The sequence below is a fragment of the Onychomys torridus genome, chromosome 3 (genome assembly GCF_903995425.1).
Source record: "Onychomys torridus chromosome 3, mOncTor1.1, whole genome shotgun sequence".
Classification (NCBI taxonomy): domain Eukaryota; kingdom Metazoa; phylum Chordata; class Mammalia; order Rodentia; family Cricetidae; genus Onychomys; species Onychomys torridus.
The window spans coordinates 58803269-58825263 of NC_050445.1; the positions used below are offsets into that span (position 1 = coordinate 58803269).

The 21995-nt window shown below is 37.5% G+C and overlaps 1 non-coding gene across 1 annotated transcript; it reads left to right on the top strand.

The window, feature by feature from the left end:
• Positions 1 to 21412: 21412 nt before the first annotated feature.
• Positions 21413 to 21574, top strand: LOC118580965. Its single transcript, XR_004944615.1, has one exon. It is a non-coding gene; the product is annotated as a U1 spliceosomal RNA (small nuclear RNA).
• Positions 21575 to 21995: the final 421 nt, after the last annotated feature.

Sequence of the window (21995 nt, forward strand, 5' to 3'; positions counted from 1 at the left end):
TACATTATGTGTATTATCCAAGACTAAGCAACCTTTCATTTTCTTCTCCCATTTGACCTTTTTCCTTCCCTATCCCACAGGACTAGAAAAGGCAAAGAAAGCCTCAGTCATATGGTTATTGAGAAACAGCTTTAAAAAATTCACAAAATACATTGGGAATGAAGAACTATAACTCCTTCAATTAGAGAGATTAGAAAAGCCTATATCAGTCACATAGAGACTACAGAGTTTATGTATCTGTGAATTCAATACAATAAGATAAAGTATTAATAACATAACCATCTCTAGCATCTAACAGGTAGGGATTCATCAGATATGTTTGTGTCTTGCCTAAGTCAAGTTGTGTCCTTCATGGAGATAGTTAGTCTAAAGTTTGGGTTTTCTTATTTGAAGACTATAGTGCATGCTGCCTTTTCTGCTCACCCTTGTAGTTTATGAAGACTCCATGAGGAGTGTCACCTAATCTCCCTATGTCCTAGCCCCATTCTCAAACAAATAAACACACTCCAGACCCTGTTGTTTTTATCTAAATGTATATCTTACAATTTTACCAGGAAAAACTCAGGAGAGAGAGGCTGGTGTGAAAACCTGCTAGCTCAGAGAGATTGAGGAGCAACAAGCTGACTTTCTTCTGTCCACGGCTCAGAAAGAGAGCATCCTGCTGCCACATTAACCCAAAACAAGACTGCCAAATTCAAAGTTCCTCCTTACTCCTCCCTGTGTCTCTGTCTTCTGGATTCCCTCTGACTCTCTAGGACTACTTTCTGTCAACTAGTTGCTGGTTCTCCTTCTGACCCAAGGTTGATTTTATTCAATTAATGCAGTCTCGGGATTCACAGTGTGCAGCAAGACCCTTATAACAGAATGATGATGTTTTAATAAATAGAATTCAGAGCTCTCTTACTCCACCCACTCTTTCTTTAGAAGTGAGTTTCTGTCATTGGGAAATAATTGAAAGGCATTCTCAGAGCAGCACAGTCTTTTCTTCATCCATTTCTCAGTTGCTCAGCAACCTCACTCTGTAGTCTGTTGTCTTCTCTTCACAAAAATGTGTTTCCATTAAGCTCACTAAGGAATTTAAGTTCTCAACCAGCAGAAGTTTCACCCACTCTTTTGTAGCACAATACAGTTTAAAAACCTTCACTTAAAACACTCTTTTCTTCTGCAACATTGCTTTCAAAATTCAGGTTCTTCCTTTGCCTTCTTTTCCTCATTGTGTACTCCAAGGAGAGGGTATCCATTGCTCTGCCTTCACATTCTTCATGGGCCTTTTACAGAAGTTTGTGTTCCAATTAGATAAAACATGAGCAAAGACCCAGCTGGTAGTGACTTTTGATGTCTAAGGCAAAAGAAACCTGTGGCTCATTTCCTACTTGGTTGGGTTGGCTCTTTCTCAGTCTATCTACATAGGCTACTGATATGCTATATCTCCAGACCAAGCCATAAACGTCTCTGAAGCTATGTAATTAGGTTAGGGTTAGGGTGTATACAGAAGAGGTATATCTGCTTCCCTTTTTCTCTTTCTTTAGGACAGTTGTTCATATGAAGAAGCAAGCCAGATCACATCAAAACTGTTAACTACAGCATTCTCCAAGATTAATGAAAATCCCTACATGAGATTGGGGCTTTGCCTATTCTTTGTTAGTTCCTATGCCACTTATTGGGAGGATGCATATATCATTATATATATACATATAAACACTATTTTTTTTTTCAGAGAACCTTGAATTTTTCTAATGCACAACTAGGTAAACACTGTCATTCAAAATTCCTTAAATATTTTAATTGGTTGTTTCTTCCATGTCATTATGATATTTACTATGTAGGAAAGAAATATGACCAAAGGAATGATATCTATGGAAGGAGGTTGAAGGATCACATGATATGATTATCAGTATGTCTGTCAGTGAGATTCTAGAATTAATGACAAAGATCACTGAAAAGTTTAGAAATGTAATTTTCTGAAATTAAAATTGAGTATGGTTATGGTCACTTTGTTTGCCACAAGCATGGTTGATGGTATTAAAAAACATCTACTTTAACTGGCTGTGTAGCATTTTAATAAATGCCTTGACCCATGCCATAAATCTAACCAGTTGAGATAAAATTTTTGGATTAAGCCTTTTTTCCTCATGATTCAAGTTCACCTTTTACTAATAGTTACCTTTTACAAATTTATGGACCAGCTTGTTCAAGGAATAGAAGAGGGTAAAAACATAACCTTTCTATTTTATAAATCTGAATTTTGATTTGTATGCTTTTCAAATCAGTCATAGGTATTTCAAATAGTGAAAGCATCCACCCAGAGGTAAGGCCTTGAGTGAAAATGAGAAACAGCTGGGGGTATCTTGCTAAATGATTTTGCTGCTAATAGCCATTGAAATAAGAAAGGCATATGACAAAAAATGGTGTTTGATATATGCAATGGCTCTAAAAAATTGTTTAAAGTAGAATCCTTTCATGTCAAATGAGGGAAGTGAAAAGTGTTAGGAAGGCAATTATCACCTGTTATCTGAATATCAATTGATGGCGTGGGAAAGCTAACGGAGTTATAAACTATAAATGTGAGCTATAGCTTCAACAAGGAATGAAAATGGCTTGTTAACTCATCCATTCAGTTGTTTATTTACTCATTCAAAAATCAGGCACCGCGAATGTAATACAGGCACCCGTATTTTAATGACAAGCCTCGAGAAACTGGTGTGACACAAAATAAGCAATTAAACACAGAGGTAAGAAAGATCCTCAGATTATGGTTGGTGGTATGTGAGAAATAAGCATTTCGATAGGCAAAACAGGTATTCAAAGGTGGAGAATCTCTCCAAGATAAGATGGCTGAAAGAAAACACCATGAGAGAAGGATATTGATCAGACACCAGAAGAATTACGTGTTGTTGGAAATTCCTGAAGAATAACGTATTAGAAATATTCTTGGTATAATACAAAGGAATACTCAAACATAGGCAAAGTAATACTTCTTACATCTCAGCAAGACAAAACTTTACTTTTAATCAAGAGAGTGCACTGCATACAACAAGAATATTGGGAGGGGTGCAGGAGGGCCATTAGGTTTTCATTGTAATGCTGATGGTGACAATGTCTTCTTCCCCTTAGCTGAGGTTTAATCCCATAGATTTTCAAAACTAACTTTAAGGGCAAAGCAAATTAAAGAAAAGGGGAAGGCTGGGCCAGTTAAGTCATTTAAATTAAGAAAACACAGTAAGACCTTTGTGTTTTTTGTTTTTTGCCTTGTTTCTGAAGGCTTACATTTTTTTTTTTTTTGGTGGGGGGGGGAGAAGGAGTGTTAAAACATTTGCATATAGTTTTACTACATAAGAGAGATAAAGACTTGAACTCCTTGTTATAAAAGAGAGTTTTAGTGTTTGACAGAAAAGAATAACATTAACTTTTTTTTTACAAAGGCAACTGTTTTGGAAGAGCGATTAACCCTAGAAAATCTCTAAAGTACAGAAACACAGGTCTGTAATCCTGTCACCAGGGATGCTGAGACAGGAGGCTTGCAAGTTCGAGTAAAGGTGAGCCCTATAACAAAACCACATCTCAAAGACAATAATGAATAATAATAAGAAGAAGAAAAATAGAAAATATGAGTACAAATAATAATGGGAGTACCACTGAAAAATAGCCTAGAGAACAACACGTGGAAGCCCAGACAGAATCTGAAGCCTTTGGTATGGTAAGGACCAGGACAGAAGGTTCAGATTTATTCTAGCGTGCCAGAAGTGACTGACCCAAGTCATTATTAAAAGCCTCTTTTGTGGGGAACTTAGTAAGAAGAGCATAAGAAATATTCACATTATATCTGTTAGTTTTTAAGTGGCGCTTTACCTCGCGAGGAACACATACCGAACACAAGACCACAGAAGAGTTTTTATTAAAGAGGATAGAGGTGACAGGCCTGTGTGAAACACACATGGGTGAGGAGATAAGGGGGGCTCATGCAAGATGGCACCGGCTTTTTAAAGGTTGGGCCACGCATGCGTACAGGAACTCCTGTGGGTACTCCATGCATGCACGCAGATTACATGGCTGTGCGCGCGCTTTACACAACCACGTAAAGCCACAGAGTCCCGGTCCCGGGAGATGTCTGACCCGACCCAGAGATGGCTATTTTGAACCGGAAATAGTTAGGTGGTCCGCCGGGCAAGCCCAACCGTGTGGATAGGTAATTTTCTATCAATATCACTATTTTGAAAAACTAGCTGAAGAAGTTTAAGTCTGGATGGGAAAGTAGTGAAGTCAATGTCCCTTTCAAAGAATGTCGTTGCCTGAGCAGACAGGCACTGGGAGGTAACTCACAAAAACTGTTTTGAAGAAAAGAGAAAAAAATTGAAGCAGAATTTAGAATGACACTTGGCCTGAGCATGTCATGATGTCATGGTCAAAAGGAAAATACCTTGAGGGTAGAAGCATAAATCAGGTGGTTTGGTGATAAGCTATTGTTGTACCTTTTGTTTTGGGGGCTTAAAGTTTTTATTGCATCTTTGAAACATCACAGCTAAGCTATAAGGATCATCAGTATCTTGTGGCTTCTATCCAGCTCTTGGATTACCAAATGACATGTGGAACAACTCCCTTTTTAGAAACAAAAGTACCACTAACATTTTTCTAATGTTACCGTTTTGAAATTCAGTTATTTGATGAATCAAACCAGGTAAATTTGATAAAAGTTCACAATCATTTCCTTGGAAAATTAAGAAAGTGTTTGTTTGTTTGTTTGTTTTTCTGCGCTTACAATGCTAAAAAAGCAAAGGTCATGTCAACCTATGCATATATTTTCACTAAGGAAGTTTGACTTTCAGAAAGAGACCTGCCTCCTAAATAATGCTTTTGATAAGAAAGTAAGCATATGCAGATAATTGTCTCTTTTTTAAAAAATATTTATTTATTACATATACAGTGTTCTGCCTGAATGTATCCCTGCAGGCCAGATGAGGGCAACAGATGTCATTACAGATGGTTGTGAGACACCATGTGGGTGCTGGGAATTGAACTCAGGACCTCTGGAAGAGCAGTCTTAGCCCCTGAGCCATCTCTCCGCCCTGATAATTGTCTCTTAATAAGGTCGTAAGACTAAGCCTTTGATCCTGTTCTGTACATGGCTAAAGACAATATAGACAATAGCCAGCATTTCCAGAGGCTCACTTTATTCACCAACTCCGAGCCTCTCTTTTCTTCCTAAGGTGACACAGCTCTCCATTGATGTTGATGCCTCAGTAGCTCTTCCCAGTCACTAAGTCATTCAGAGTAGTGACAGCATTTCCTGGAATGCCGATAGTTTCACTGCTGAGAATGTGCCTGATTTTCCCAACAGCTGTGGTCCACAGCTTAGATGATCTGTTTTCTGTATGTTGTAGTTATCCAGCTCTAACCAAGATGACAAGAAAGCTGAGTATATGTGGAAAGAGCCAAGAAGAGATCTAAAAAGAAGATGCATTTAAGAGCTGTGAGCACAGGGTAAATATGTCTGCCATGGGTAAAGTGGAACCTATATACTGGGAAATCAAGAAGGAAATAACATATGGGCAAAAACCTGAAAAGACTTAAAGATTTAAAACCCAAACCTTGGAAAAAATTTTACCTAAAAATATAATAATAGAGGGGCCTACACTAGAACTGTATTTTGGATTTTGTTTTCTGCCTGATATATTCTGTGTGTTTATAAGCCTTGCACATGATCTTTCACACTGCCCAAAGAAGCACTTGTAATTTCATCATTTTTATTTGTTGTTTTCAAGGAATGGATTCTCATGTTAATGGTTTTGGTGATTTTTATAAAGGCTTCATTGGGTGATTACCAAACTTTAAAATGTCAAAGAGCTGGCTAAAGATCTGGAGAAAGTGGTTGCTCTGAATGACAAGAACCTTTGCAGAAACCCAGAAGTTCAGGAGAAGGGAACAGGAACTTATGGAGGAAAAGAAACTAGTGTACTTACAAAATTATATGCTGGAGAGGAAATAATTGCTCTTGTAAATCACATAGGTTATTTATTTATACAACAGTCTTATTCCTTAAAAATAGAGGTTTCAAAACTATAAGCTTAATGCTATTTTACTGTGTGGTATAGATAGTTAATACAAAGTGTAGATGCTGTTGTACTTGTTTGGAATAGTTTAGATCAGTAGCTTTATCTGAGTCTTAATGTTTAATGTCATTTGTCAAATTGTTTAGTGACAGTAATATATTATTATTGAACACAGAGTTACAGTTTTCCTTTTCTATGCATTGAAGAGATTCTCTGTTTTATTAAACACAGAAAAAATAGTTTTAATGATTTCATAAGACACTATTGCTGCAAGATTTTAGTCCTTATTTATTTGTAATCCCTTGTTCAATATTTAGAATATTTTAATTTTACAGTTATGGTTTGTTGTTAATCTTCCCCCAAAATATTGCCTACAATTCCATACTGCTTTTCTTTCCCTTTCCCTGTTTCCCTTCTTTGAAGAGACATTTTCTTACTACAGACTCTCTTCTCATACCTGTAATGATCTGTTTTTCTTCTTCTAGAATGAGGAGGCAGAGGAGGAGGAAGAAGATGAGGAGGAGTGAGGAGAAAGAAGAGATGATTGAGGGAGAAATGAATATGGAATTTAAAAAGCAACCAAACAAGAATGTCTCCAGCTGTTATTATCTTGTCTGCCCCTTTTTGTATCTTCCTGCATACTCTGATGGAATGGTCAACATTTTCCTGACATATTTTCTACCTGTGCACTTAATCAATATATTGCTCTAGATTTTTTCTTTCTCTATTTTCTTCATCTATTTTCTATAATTATTATGAAACATCTGGGGCCAGATACTTTTTAAAGAGTATGAGTTTATTTAGCTCACAGTTTTGAAGGTTGAAAAGCTCCAGAACACATCACCAGCTTCTTGATGCTCATTGCCTGGTAAGGGGTTTCCTCCTGCATCATGACTTGGTGGAGAGCATCACATGGTTATTCTTGTCAGCCATGCCTGCTCTAGCCTGTCTTCCCCCTTGATTAAACCACCTGTGCCAACAGGACCCTCCACTCTCATTTTCACATACTACTCAATTCAATTGATCAACCTGTAAGCCACACTAACATATAAATTGGTAGACCATATTTCTAGTAAATAAATTACGGTGAGACAAACTTAACCCATACCATTTGGATATTATCACCAATGATTTCTTCTTTTACACTAAATCATTCTAATGGCATATAAAAATGCTTAACCTCTCCTATCATGAAACACTCAGAGAAATCCTTAACATTTCATCCTGTGGCTACCTCTTTTGCCCCCTCTGGATGAAAACTGGCAGGCAGTGTTCTTGCTCTATGGATTAGCTTCAGTTTCTTTCCATTCTCCTTTGAACTCATTCCAATCAAGATGCCACTCCATATGCCACCAAAATATCCTAAAGTTTATCAGTGATCTGCACATTGTTCCAAGTAAATAAATTCTCATTTTCCATTTCTTTGTCCAAAAATGAAATAACTTTCTGTAAACTGCCTTCATTATTATTGAGCAGATCAAGAGCAGTAGCACTGAGGAAGCAGAAGCAAGAAGGTCAAAAGGTCAAGGTTATTCTAAGCTACACAATGACTTTGAGTTATGTCTGGGCTACACATGAGGTCCTATCCCCAAAATAAAAACAGTGTTACCCAACAGAACCACATATACATGACGAAATGTTCATGTATATCATTTCTGATTTATGTTTATTTCATATTTTCTTATATGTTCGCAAACTGGTACTTTATTTTCTTCAAGGCCAGAGGACTTAGGGGTCCAGTTAAACCCTCATCCCTCTGCTGGAACATCCCATTAGGCCACTGTGCTGTTGAGCTTGTTCATTTTAACTGAAAATGGTCCGGAATTCCCAGTCAAGTACAAGGAGAGCTCAGAAAGGATGAAAGTTTAGCAATGCTAAAGTCATGAGTCATGATTTTGCCTTTCATATTTAACTGATTTTCTCTCCATTTCACAATACTTCCTTTCAGGTACTGTTAAAATATTTGATGAGGCAAAGAGACCCTGGGACTTAAGCTTAAAGAATAAAGACAAACAAAAGCCCTATATATACTTAGTTGTAGTCTAAACTAGACAACAGAATATATGACCTTAGAAAACTAGCAATGTGGGCGGTGGTGGCACATGCCTTTATACCCACACTCAGAAGGAAGAGCCAGGTGGAACTCTGTGAGTTGGAGGCGAGCCTGGTCAACAGAGCGAGACCCAGGACAGGGCACCAAAACTACACAAAGAAACCCTGTCTAAAAAAAATAAATAAAGAAAATAAAGAAAAAGAAACAAGCAAGCAGAGCCTAGAACCGTTTCTCAGGTCATTAAAAATAAATACAGCAGAAATGAGACAGTTCAGGGGTTGAAGAGAAAGCCTAAAGATGCTAGAGTGAAGCTGGTAGGTAGAGTCCTTCTATGACTCTACCACAGTAATTTTCTTGTGAAATTAAGTTTTAGCTGAGCATAAGCTTTCCATAAATGCTTCTTCAGAATTTGCGACTGTGGCTCCACACTTATCTCTGGGTTTCTGGAGCTAAGTCTGGTGTCCTATTTGAACTCTAGTGGCCATGATGAAATACGATGACCAAACATAACTTGAGGAGGAAAGGTTTATTTGGCTTACACTTATGTGGCACAGTACATTAGCAAAGAAAGTCAATACAGAAATTCAAGGGGGAAACCTAGAGACGGGAACTGAAGCAGTGACCAGGAGCAATGCTACTTACAGCCTTGCTGTCTCTGGTGTGCTCTGCATCTTTTCTTTTCTGGGGACCTCCTGCCCCAGAGTGGCACTATCCAAAGTAGGCTGAGCCCTTCAACCTCCATTCAGCAACTAAGGAAAAAAATGACCGACAGATGCCAATCTGATGGAAACAATTTCTCATTTGAAGTCCCCTCCCCTCTTCTATGACGAAAACTAATCAATATACCTGGTATCTGAATTTCTAACAGTTTTCCAGATTGATTTTTGGTTGGTTGCTTGATTTTGGTTTTGGTTGTTTGGTTGGTTTTTTTGTTTGTTTTGTTTTGTGTGTATTATAGGGTCTCCCTGTGTAGTCTAGGCTAGTCTTGAACTTTCTTTAGTCTCCAAAATCTGAGATTATAGATGTGTACCACCATGCCCAGTTTTCCAAGATCTTTATATTTTAGCTTTTAACTAGAACCTAATACACAACATGTGTATTAAATGTGACTTTACACAGGCACCAACAGCAAATGCTTCCCTTAGACTGCATGGTAGCAAGGCAGTTCTGGGCCCACTGCCCACTGTGCTGAATGAGAGTCTAAGCTTTGATTTTATATTATATTTTGTTTTCTTTTGCATATATGGAGGTAGAGGAGTGTTTGCATGTTAGTGTGCATGTGCACCTGTGTATATGTAGAAATCAGAGGACCATTTGCCAAGTTGATTCATTCCTTCTATCATGTACATTCCAGGGATCAAACTCAGGTCACCAGGTTCAGTGACAAGAGCCTTTACATATATACCTTCTGAGTCTCCTTGCTGGCCTCAGAATCTGCATGTATTAAACCTCTAGGAATATTCATTAAGTATAAGCACTATCTTTGTAAACATACTATGAAGAGGGGAATAGAAAGAAATTGCTACACCTCCTATTATTGAGTATTTCTTTATACCCTCTCTTCATCACCCTCCATGTTACTCTGAGCCATATATCGAGAAAGATCCATTAATTTAAGTAAGGTGTGGATATAGGATACAGGAAAGCAGAATGTGAGAAGGGAAGATGGCCTGGAGATACTTTTCCTCTTGACCTTCTTTATTTACAACTCCTGACAGGATCAGTCATAGGCAGGTCACTCTGAAGCACAAAGACAACTAAGAGGTAAGCCAATGGTTTCCAATTTTTCATACTCTGAATGTTTTAACTATACATTATTACCAGAAAAAAATTACCCCTTATTTTGAATTTTATTAAAATAAACTGTCTTTAAGTAATTTTTCTTTCAAAGTCCATTAATAACACCAAAAAAAAAAAAACAAAAACAAAAAACTTTGTGCTTCTCAAATTCAACATCAGCATACTTTCTGAAAAGCTACTGAATACAAACCTGGAGTAGATTTCTATATAATCTTCAAAGATTATTTTATAATCTAATTCATCTTCTCAGATAATTATTTAAAAAAATCAATCACTGCCACTTCATAACAATAATAAGAGAGGAATAAGAAAACAGTGGTTGTATTGAAGGGTTCAATTTCTTCCCAAGATAAGATCAAATCAATCCAGCAGCTGGGAACTGCATTAAAACTATTTCTAAATGGAATTTAGCTGCATCATTTTACATTCCAGCTCCTTTGGTTTCAATGTTTGATGTGTGTGTGTATGTGTGTATGTGTGTGTGTGTGTGTGTGTGTGTGTGTGTGTATGATATCACAGTGGCTTTAAGATGGTATTTTAGAATTAATTACAGCCCCTTCACAGCTTTCCTGGAGGAGGCTTTCTTAGGAAATGACTTCCTTTATTTCTTTCTTTGCTTTTTGTCTAGTCAAAAAGGAATGACAAGTGACTGAGTCTCAAATGATACTTTTTTTTTTCAGTTTGAAAAAGGGAAGAATAAGAAAGAAAGCTGCCAGTAATGCAATATTGTGAATTTACACGTTAATAATGATGATCTAATCACACATAAGATATGCTTGTCAAATAATCACCTTATGCTATGCTTCTTCAACAACCCTACCAGTAGAATCACTTGGAATATTACCTAACATTGGAGTTATAAATAAATAAATGCTATTATCTTTATAAGCTAGCTTATAAGCATCTTACCCACCTCCAATGTTTGACTTCTTCAAAAAAGAAAGCACATCCAAATGTTGCTGTTTCATCTGGAAATTGTGTAATATTAGTCAGGACACAAACATTTACAAAGAATCCCAATTTAGAAGATTGGATTGTGTGTTTAGGAGGAAAAAAAAATGGTGCTGATTCATGGTCCATCTGACTCACGGTCCATCTGACACTGTTTTTCTGGCCAAATGCTTTGTTATATAAGCATTGCTTCTTGGTATGGCCACTTACTGTGGAAAGTACTGCATCTCACTGCCCCACAGTGACCCTAAACTTCATAAGCACAGTAGCTTGCCAAAAGTTTTTAAGGCACACACTAAAATGGTCTGTGGCAGAGCTGATTTAAAGATTGCATTAGCTATTAACTGATGAATACTGTAGTGTGCTTTAAACCACAATTTCCTCTCCAAATTTTGGGTTACAAATACCCATGTTAGAAAGTCTCAAGAAGAATAAATGTGATAATACAACAGAGTCTCAGAGCAATTAGCTGACCGAAGTTAAGGAAGGCTCACATCACTTATCTTCTTCCCAACCTTTCTGGTGACTTCTTGTGTATGTTTCTAAAATCAACACAAAGAATAGGACTTGGGAACATTTACTTAAATCAAAGTTAATCTGCATATTACCAAATGTATCAGCTCCAAAGTGATTAGAATTTCCTTAAAGAATGGTTGGAAATCAAGACAGTAATATCATTGGTTGTCCTCCCTTTCCTATATACAATATTTTGAAAGTCATGCTAAAAAATACTTAACATTAAGGCTTCTTTAAAATCTATGTGGAAACCAGCTACTTTTAAAATGTATTCATATATGAAAGGAATATTAGTGGAGTTATCACAAAGTGGGAGAGAAAATAATTCTACCAGACATCTTATGCCACCAAATAAAACCCAAGTACCAGTAATGGGTTTCATCTTATTGAGTCATTGGCCAAAGGGTTCCCATAGAACTATTTACCCCCAAACGTTACAGGCTAGTGCCAAGGTTACTGGTTACTCTTTAAAACCTGACAGTAAGGCCCTGTTGCTCAAGATAAAACTTCCTTTTTATCAATAATAGAGAAATTGAACAGGTGCCCAACTAAAAAAGTTCACCTCTACTGACTTACATGCATAGTGCTGGAAGTTACTTTGCATGCTACCAAAGGAGAAAAATAATCAACAATGTCACCCAACTACAAACATGGCAACCCATATCAGTCACCCACCTTCAAAATACAGTTATAATAGTGACAAAAATTACTGAGATTAACTGCCTTGGTCACTGATCTATTGCTGTGAAGAGATATCATGAACATGGTACCATTTCACTGGAGACTTACAGTTTCAGAAGTTTAGAAGTTTGGTCCCTTATCATCATGGCAGGAAGCATGGTGGCATGCAGGCAAATGCTGGAGCAGTAACTGGGAACTACATCCTGATTCACACAAAGGGCACTCCGAGCTTGCCATGGGCTTTTGAAAACTCAAAGCCCACCCCACTGACACATTTTCTCCAACAAGGCCACATCTCCTAATCCTTTCAAATAGCACTACTCCATAGTGACCAAGCATTTGTTCTATGAGCCTACAGGGGCCATTTTTATTCACAACACCACAATAACCAATCATTTTAACATTGTGTTTATGGTCCACTCCATGAGATAGAACCAATACTTGACATTGCTAAAGTGTCAAAGCGTCTAATATTAAATATGTCATGGACCCTAGGGGAAAAACTACTACTGTTAGTCTACTAAAGGAGCATAAAAATAAAATGACTCCTATTTACATATTGCTATGACTATAGATCAGAGCATTCCTTCACTTTCATGGAGAGGTGACACTTATTCTTGCAATTAACACAGAGTCCCACAATGGACAGTGCACCAAGCGTGATGGATTTTGGAACACTCAGTTTTAAGTGGGATGATTTATCTAGACCCTCTCCTCAAGGCTCTGGGATCCACGTGGTAGAAGAAGCAGATTTTTAAGAGCAGTAGGTTGTGGATGATTCCAAGCAAACAGTGTCTTCCAGGTACAAGACTGATGTATACATAAACTCACAGAGTCTTTGACAACATGCACAAGACCTGCACAGATTCAAACCAGTCTAAATATGTGGAAGTGGACACAAACTCCCATACCTAGCCAAGAAGTTATTGTAATTGATACCTAATGGGAAAGAAAAAAATCACTTTTTCCAGTGGAGTTTCACAGTGGAGTATATGAACCACACTCTAGGGCAGGCCTCATGCCCAAGAAAAGACGGCCAATGCAAAAGAGACGCCATGATTTTTTTGTGTGGTTTTTGTTTTGTTTTGATAATGTTGTCTATTTTTTAAACTTTTAGTTTATTTTTATTTTTAATGTTTTCTACAAAGTGAGAGTGAAAGGACTTGATGTTGCATTGGGAAGGACCTACTTGAAGTTCAAACTAAAAGGAAGAAAAGTACGTTAAAAATAGTTCAAGGCTGAATTTAGCTACTTCTCCATGTTTCATAAACATATATTTTACTTAACTGAACTAAGAGGACACAGTATCTAACTGAGGTTTTGATCTGGCACTAAAGTAATAACTCAGTCAAAGTTGCATACTAGAGAAAATTTGTGGGACATTAAAGTTATCACTGATATTTTGGGCAGTGTGTTCTCAAGCCGCACAAGCATTGTAAGGAAGCATGAAAAATGAGGATCTGAGTTCAGATCTCCAGCCCTTACATAAACCCCAGAACAGCCATCAGGAACTGGGTAGGGGTTCCCGAGAGCTTGCTGGCCAATCTAAATCAATCAGTGAGCTCTGGATTCACTGAGAGTCCCCTTTTCATAAAATAAACTCAAAAGCAATAGAGGAAGAGATCCAATTTTGACCTCTAGCCTCCACAAGCCTGTGCATGTAAACACTTCACACACACACACACACACACACACACACACACACACACTCACATACAGATTTTTCTAAGTTAAATTTTAAGAAGAATCCAATTAACTAAAATATTTCTCTATTACTAGATTTATTGCCTTCTGTAGGGAATTTTAGCAGATATACTTGAACTCTTAGTCCACCCTAAAACATAAAGCATAGATTCTATAGCATGCAGGACTGAGATCTGATTTCTTAGGGAATTTAGAACAGGTCAGACCACTGCAAGAATTTAGTATAATTTAGCATAATACCTACTTTTCATCGGAAACACAGTCACCTCATAAAATTATCCAAAAACTAAAAACTGCTTTAATTATGCCTTAGTTTTCATAAGAGAAATAATCTAGCTCTTACACAAAGGATAACAGAACTGTAATGAAAGAGAAAACCATGGTGGAGGAAAAAGGAATTGTATTAATTTTCTAAGGCCTTTCAAAGGAATTGGACCACCTGGACATCTTGAAAACAGAAATCCTTTCTTCTCCATTTGGATGCTGAGGATACTAGACTTTCACCTGAGGCTTCTTTTCTTCGTTTGCTTTGCCTTGTCTACCATCTACAGGGATTCCTGCCGCTTCTTTCTCTTTTAAAAAGGTTCTTAATGGGCTTTAGTTGAAGTAAACCATCATTTGAATGCTTTATCTCCAAATATAACAATATTTAAACTTTGTTACGATTTACTGTTTTATGTTTACAGGTATTTTGTTTGCATGTTGGGTATGTGTATTGCATGTATGTAGTGCCAGAGGGGGCCAAAGAGGGTGTCAGATCCTTAAAGACCCATCTCATGTGAGGTTTTCTGTGGCACTGCAGAAATCACTTCGGCATGTGAATATATGGATTTAGGGGGCACACAGATCAGCCCACCATAAGATTCCATCTGCATATAGCCTCTTCCCCTTCTTGCTTTGCTTTTAAAGCAAATAGGTAGACTTCCTCTAATGAACACAGTGAACTACCATGTGGGGTTTTGTTTTGTTTTACAGGTCGATACACTGTCTATTTACAGAATGTAAGTTTTTTGGTTTTGGGTTTTTTTGTTGTTGTTATTTTTTTGTTTTTGTTTTTGTTTTGTTTTGTTTTTGTTTTTTGGACAGTTTTACCATGGAGTGCAATTTCCTAGAAGTCTCTTACTTTGGGACAAAGTTAACAATAAAGCATACAACTAAACAATGTGTTTGGCATCCAGGTCTCCTTTATGATTTTCAATAGAGCCAATTACCAGGTTCAAGTAGTTTACTAGTAGCTTTCTTCTGAAGCAAGGATGAAATTGTAATTGTTATGAAATGTAATTGCTGTTACAGAAGTGTATGATATGGATGTTTCTCAAAAATAGTATATTTAATTGATATTTTGCATGATTTTTTACTTCAAATAATTATATCACTTTTGAAATGCAAACCTAATACATATAATAGCAAATTGATTCAAATATGTTTAATTTTGGTGCTCTAAAATCTGACTATTTATAATTTTTCTTTTTCTACTAAGTGTAATTTTCTTAGTTTCTGCTTCCTCTAGAAAAAGACGAATTTATTGTTAGGTAAAACAGTCTTTGAAATATATTCCTTGCATTGGTTAAACGGAGGCACAGAAGTAGTTCTGTATGGGCTTCCTAAATCTCCTGTCCCCTTCCTGAGGCACAACTGCAGCCTGGCAGCAAGCTTATCACTGTCTCCACAGCCCACTGGGATGTGACAAGGCTCCCTAAGCCTCCAAAGGTGGCTATTCATGCTAATCTGAGTTCCATTTTCTCAAACACAGGAAGGGAATTCCTTTGTCTTCCCAGGTCACTGAGTAAAACACTCACTTCAGTTCTGTAATTGTCTGCTATCCATTTTCCTTTTCAATCAGAATTTTATTTGTTTTCTGACAATTAACAATATTCACTATTAACATGTTAAGACAGAAAATATTCAGTTTCAGGAACAGACTGACAAATAGCAATGATTAAGGTTTGGTTTTATGTAGGGATTACAAAATGATCACAAACACTTCTTCAAGTAGGCAATTTGCAGCCAATGTTGCTTGGGCGAACAAGCACATCATTTTGTTAGGGATCAGGAGTTTACTTCTTACATGTGGAAAAAGAACTTCATTATCTTAATTAAAAGTGGTTATTTGGGGGCCAGGAAGTTGAATTAGTATATAAAAGCACTTGCCACAAGCAAAACACACCCTAGAGTTGCCTCTGACCACCACAGAAGCATGTATGAGTAAGCAAACACACACACACACACACACACACACACACACACGCATGCATATGCAAACACACATGCACTCATGCACATGCATATGATTAGGAATTGAAGTTTCGAATCTGTGATTATATGATTAGGAATTTCACACTAAACAGAAGATAATAACAGAAGAAAACACGTTTGCTCTAGGTAACCCTTCTGCTGTATTAGCATTCATATGCAAGTATTTTCTCTTAAAAAATGAAAAGAAAGCAAGGTGAAAAATATAATCTGACCCTTCTTATCTCCCGGAAATATGTGTGCAAGTCAGGACACATACTTAAAGCACACTGGGCCTCAAAGAATGCACATGCATTATCACTCTATCTCCAGGTACAGTGGGACAGGATGAGAAAATAGCAGAGTATAGGCAGGCCAAGCAGAAATCTGCAATCTTCTGAGTTAAGAGTTGTCAGGCCAATTAGAGATAACTTTCAGAGTATGTCCCAAATATTACATGGGACAAATGCATACTAAAAAGTACCCACTGCCAGCATGGTGGCACACACCTTTAAACCCAGCACTTGGGAAGCAGTGGACCTGTATTATTTTTATTACTAAAGTAACAATTATAATTTATAAAGTAGTACCTTCTAAGTGGAAAGGTAGCTGGATGAAAGATCTATTATATTTTTGGTGTTATTTTGGCTTCCTTTAGGGAATGCCATTAGCCACACATGAGAGAATTAGAAAACGTAATATAAAAATGTAAACTTAACTAGCTTCAGCTATGAAAAATTTCCCATTAGCAATGGGATCTCATCTTTTAAATCAACAAGTCACTCCTCACTAACAAAATTGAATAGTAACACCTTAAGGAAATATTAAGTGGTGTTTGTTCACTGACAGGTCATAAGTATCAAATACAATATCAAAGTTGTCTGTTGTATTTCTAAAACCCAAATAGTACAACAAGAATATACAGGCATATAACATAGGCAAACACACACACACACACACACACACACACACACACACACACGCACGCACTCACACACACACACAACATACATATGCAAACAATAATAAAAATAATAATAAATTTAAACTAATATTTTGGTTTCTAACAATAAAAATAAGCTTCCTCAACTGGAAAAATGTATTTGAGACTATTTAGTTTATAGAGTTGAAGAGATTTGTACTGAAAGGTTTTCTGAAAAAATCAAGACTTAATCAATATCTACAAAATATTCCACCCGAACAAAAAAGAATATACCCATGGAACCTTCTCAAAAATTGACCACATACTTGGCCACAAAGAAAATCTCAAAAGATAAAAAACAATTGGAATAACCTCCTGTGTTTAATCAGACAACCATGGTTTAAAGTTAGATGTTAACAACAACAACAACAAAAAAAAAATCTACAGAAAACCTACAATCTCAAGAAAACTGAATAATGCTCAACTGAATCACAAATGGGTTAAGGAAGAAATAAAGAAAGAAATTAAAGACTTCCTAGAGATCAATGAAAATGAATACACCACATACCCAAACTTATGGGACACTATGAAAGCAGTGCTAAGAGGGAAATTCATAGCACTGAATGCCCACATAAAGAAGCTTGAGAAATCTAAGGCTAGGGACTTGACAGCACACCTGAAAGCCCTTAACAGGAAGAAGCAAAGTCTCCCTGGAGGACCAGATGCCAGGAAATTATCAAATTGAGAGCAGAAATCAATAAAATAGAAATAAAGAGAACAATACAAAGGATTAATGAAACAAAGAGTTGGTTCTTTGAGAAGATCAACAAGATAGACAAGCCCTTATCCAAACTAACTAAAAGACAGAGAGAGAGCATCCAAATTAACAAAATCAGAAATGAAAAGGGGGACAAAACAACAGACAATGAGGAAATCCAGAGAATCATCATGTCATACTTCAAAAACCTCTACACCACAATACTGGAAAATCTAAAAGAAATGGATAATTTTCTGGATAGGTACCACATACCTAAGTTAAATCAAGACCAGATAAACCATTTAAATAGTCCAATAACCCCTAAGGAAATAGAATCAGTCATTAAAAGTCTCCCAACCAAAAAAAGCACAGGACCAGATGGTTTCACTGCAAATTCTACCAGATCTTCAAAGAATCCTTAATACCAATACTCTTTAAATTGTACCACACAATAGAATCAGAAGGTATATTACCAAACTCCTTCAATGAGGTTGCAATTACCCTGATTCCTATATCAAACAAAGATGCAAAAAAGAAAGAGAACTACAGACCGATCTCCCTCATGAACATTGATGCAAAAATACCCAATAAAAATACTCCAAGAACACATCAAAACAATTATCCACTATGATCAGGTAGGCTTCATCCCAGGGATGCAAGTGTGGTTTACCATACAAAAGTCTGTCAATGTAATACACCATATAAACAAACTCAAAGAAAAAAACCACATGATCATCTCACTAGATGCAGAAAAGGCATTTGACAAAATCCAACACCCCTTCATGATGAAGGTCTTGGAGCGATCAGGAATACAGGGAACATACCTAAACATAATAAAGGCAAACTACAGCAAGCCAACAGCCAACATGAAATTAAATGGAGAGAAACTCAAAGCAATACCACTAAAATCAGGAACAAGGCAAGGTTGTCCCCTCTCCCCATACTTATTCAATATAGTACTTTTAGTTCTAGCCAGAGCTATAAGACAACATAAAGATATTAAGGGGATACAAGTTGGCAAGGAAGAACTCAAGCTCTCCCTATTTGGCAGATGACATGATAGTATACATGAGTGACCCAAAAATTCAACCAAGGAACTGATACAGCTAGTAAAAACCTTCAGCAGCATAGCAGGATACAAGATCAACTCAAAAAAATAAAAAATCAGTAGCCCTCCTATATACAATAGACAAACAGGCTGAAAAGGAAATCAGAGATACATCACCCTTTACAATAGGCACAAATGATATAAAATACCTTGGGATCACTCTAACTAAACATGTGAAGGACCTATATGACAAGAACTTTAAGTCCATGAAAAAAGAAATTGTAGAAGATGTCAGAAAATGGAAAGATCTCCCATGCTCATGGATAGTCAGGATTAATATAGTAAAAATGGCAATCTTACCAAAAGCAATCTGCAGATTCAACACAATCCCCATCAAATTACCAACAAAATTCTTCACAGATCTGGAAAGAATAATACTCAACTTCACATGGAAAAACAAAACCCCAGGATAGCCAAAAGAATCCTGTACAATAAAACAACCTGTGGAGGCATCACAATCCCTGACCTCAAGCTCTACTATAGAGCTACTGTAATAAAAACAGCTTGGTACTGGCATAAAACCCAACCTGTGGACCAATGGAATCGCATTGAAGAACCTGACATTAACCTGCACACCTATGAATATATAATTTTTGACAAAGGAGCCAAAAATGTACAATGGAGAAAAGAAAGCATCTTCAACAAATGGTACTGGCGTAACTGGATGTCAATATGTAGAAGGCTGTAAATAGATTCATATCTGTCACCATGCACAATACTTAAGTCCAAGTGGATCAAAGACCTCAACATAAATCCTGTTACTCTGAACCTGATAGAAAAGATAGTAGGAAGTACTCTTGAACACATTGGCACTGGAGATCACTTTCTAAATATAACACCAGTAGCACAGACACTGAGAGAAACAATCAATCAATGGGACGTGTTGAAACTGAGAAGCTTTTGTAGAACAAAGGACACAGTCAACAAGACAAAGCAACAGCCTACAGAATGGGAAAAGGTCTTCACCAACCCCACATCTGACAGAGGGCTGATATCCAGAATATATAAAGAACACAAGAAATTAGACATTAAAATTAATTAGACAGTCTATTTAAGAAATGGGCTATAGAACTAAACAGAGAATTCTCAGCAGAGAAAGTTCAAATGGCTGAAAGACATTTAAGGAATTGCTCAACATCCCTCATTATCCAGGAAATGCAAATCAAAACAACTCTGAGATACCACCTTACACCTGTCAGAATGGCTAAGATCAAAACCACAGAAGACAGCTTATGCTGGAGAGGATGTGGAGTAAGGGGAAGTCTCTACCACTGCTGGTGGGAATGCAAACTTGTACAGCCACTTTGGAAATCAATATGGCGATACCTTAGAAAATTGGGAATCCATCTCCCCCAAGACCCAGCTGTAGCACTCTTGGGCATATATCCAAGGAATGCTCAATCATACCACAAGGGCATTTGCTCAGCTATATTCATATCAGCATTGTTTGTAATAGCCAGAACCTGGAAACAACCTAGATGCCCTTCAACTGAAGAATGGATAAAGAAAATGTGGTACATACACAAAATGGAGTACTACTCAGCAGAGAAAAACAATGACATCATGAGGTTTGTAGGCAAATGGATGGAACTGAAAAAATCATCCTGAGTGAGGTAACCCAGACTCAGAAGGATGAACATGGTGTGTATGTACTCACTCATAGGAGGATTCTAGATATAAAACAAAGATGACAAGACTGCTACACAACACCAGGGAGGCTACCTAGAAAATGGGACCCTAGGAAAGACACAGGAATCGCCCAATGACAGAGAAATGGATGAGATCTATATGAACAACCTGGATGACAGTGGAAGTAACGAAGGGCAAGGTTCAAGGCAAAGAGAGCTTAGGGGAGCAGGAGATAATAGCTGGATCAAGAACAGAAAGGGAGAACAAGGAATAACAGACCATGATAAATGATGACCACAAGAGAACAGGAATAGGCAGAGTGCTGGATTGGTCCCCAGAAATCCACAATGATACATCCTGTGTAGACTGCTGGCAATGGACGAGAGAAAGCCTGATCTGACCTAGTCTGGTGATCAGATAGCCAAACACCCTAACTGCTGTGCTGGAACTCTCATCTAATAACTGATGGAAGTGGATGTAGAGATCCTCAGCCAGGCCCCAGGTGGAGCTCCAGGAGTTCAATTGTTGAGAAAGAGGAGGGACTCTAAGAGTGTGAATTGTTGAGACCAAGATTGGAAAAGCAAAGGGACAAATAGCCAATTGAATGGAAGCACATGAATTATGAACCAAAGGCTGTGGAGCTCCCAGCTGGAGCATGCCCTCTGGATAAATGAGACAATTGAATAGCTTGAACTGTTTGGGAGGCATCCAGGCAGTGGGTCCCAGACCTGTCCTTAGTGCATGAGCTGGCTGTTTGGAACCATGGGCTTACACAGGGACACTTTGCTCTGCCTGGAAGGAGGGGACTGGACCTCCCTGTACTGAATCCACCAGGTTGAATTGAATTCCCAGGGGAGTCTTGGCCCTGGAGGAGATGGGAATGGAGGGGAGGGTCTGGACGGAAGCTTGGGACAGAGGTGGGAGGGGGAGGACAGAGGAACCCATGGCTGATGTGTAAAATTAAAACACAAATGTATAATAAATTAAAAAAGGGAAAAAAAAACTATCAGCAGTACTTATCTGGCAGGGGAGATACCATGATCACAAAGGTGGTTTCCCAGGGTGAGGCTTATCCATTGCACTCTGGATGTGCTCACCCCTGGGATTTCCTCAAATGCAGGAACTCGACTGCATAAATTGTGGTAGTGGGGGACTGCATTCAGGCTCTCCCATGAAATAAAGAATAAAGAAAAACTATCAGCAAATGACATATAAAAAATAATCTCTTATAAACTGAATGTATTCAGAAGAAATTCTACTAAAATTGGAATTTGTGGGAGATCACTGTATAATATTAAATCATGACAAAGCTTATGGTAGAGAGATGACAAAGGAAAGCTCTTACTTGAAACTCTACAACATGAGCCATTGCATAAATTACTGGATGAAGACTGTAGACAAGGAGAAAAAGTTGCCTCAGAAGAGCAAAACCAGAAATGTATGCTCACCAAGGAGGCTCACATTTCTATATTTCTCTAATTTTTAAGATACACTGACAATTTTTTTGCTTATTTTTTTCTATTATTTTGCTTTTTGTTTTGAAAGAGAGGAGAAAGGGAAGAGGGGGGAGAGGGAGAGAGAGAGAGACCATGAAG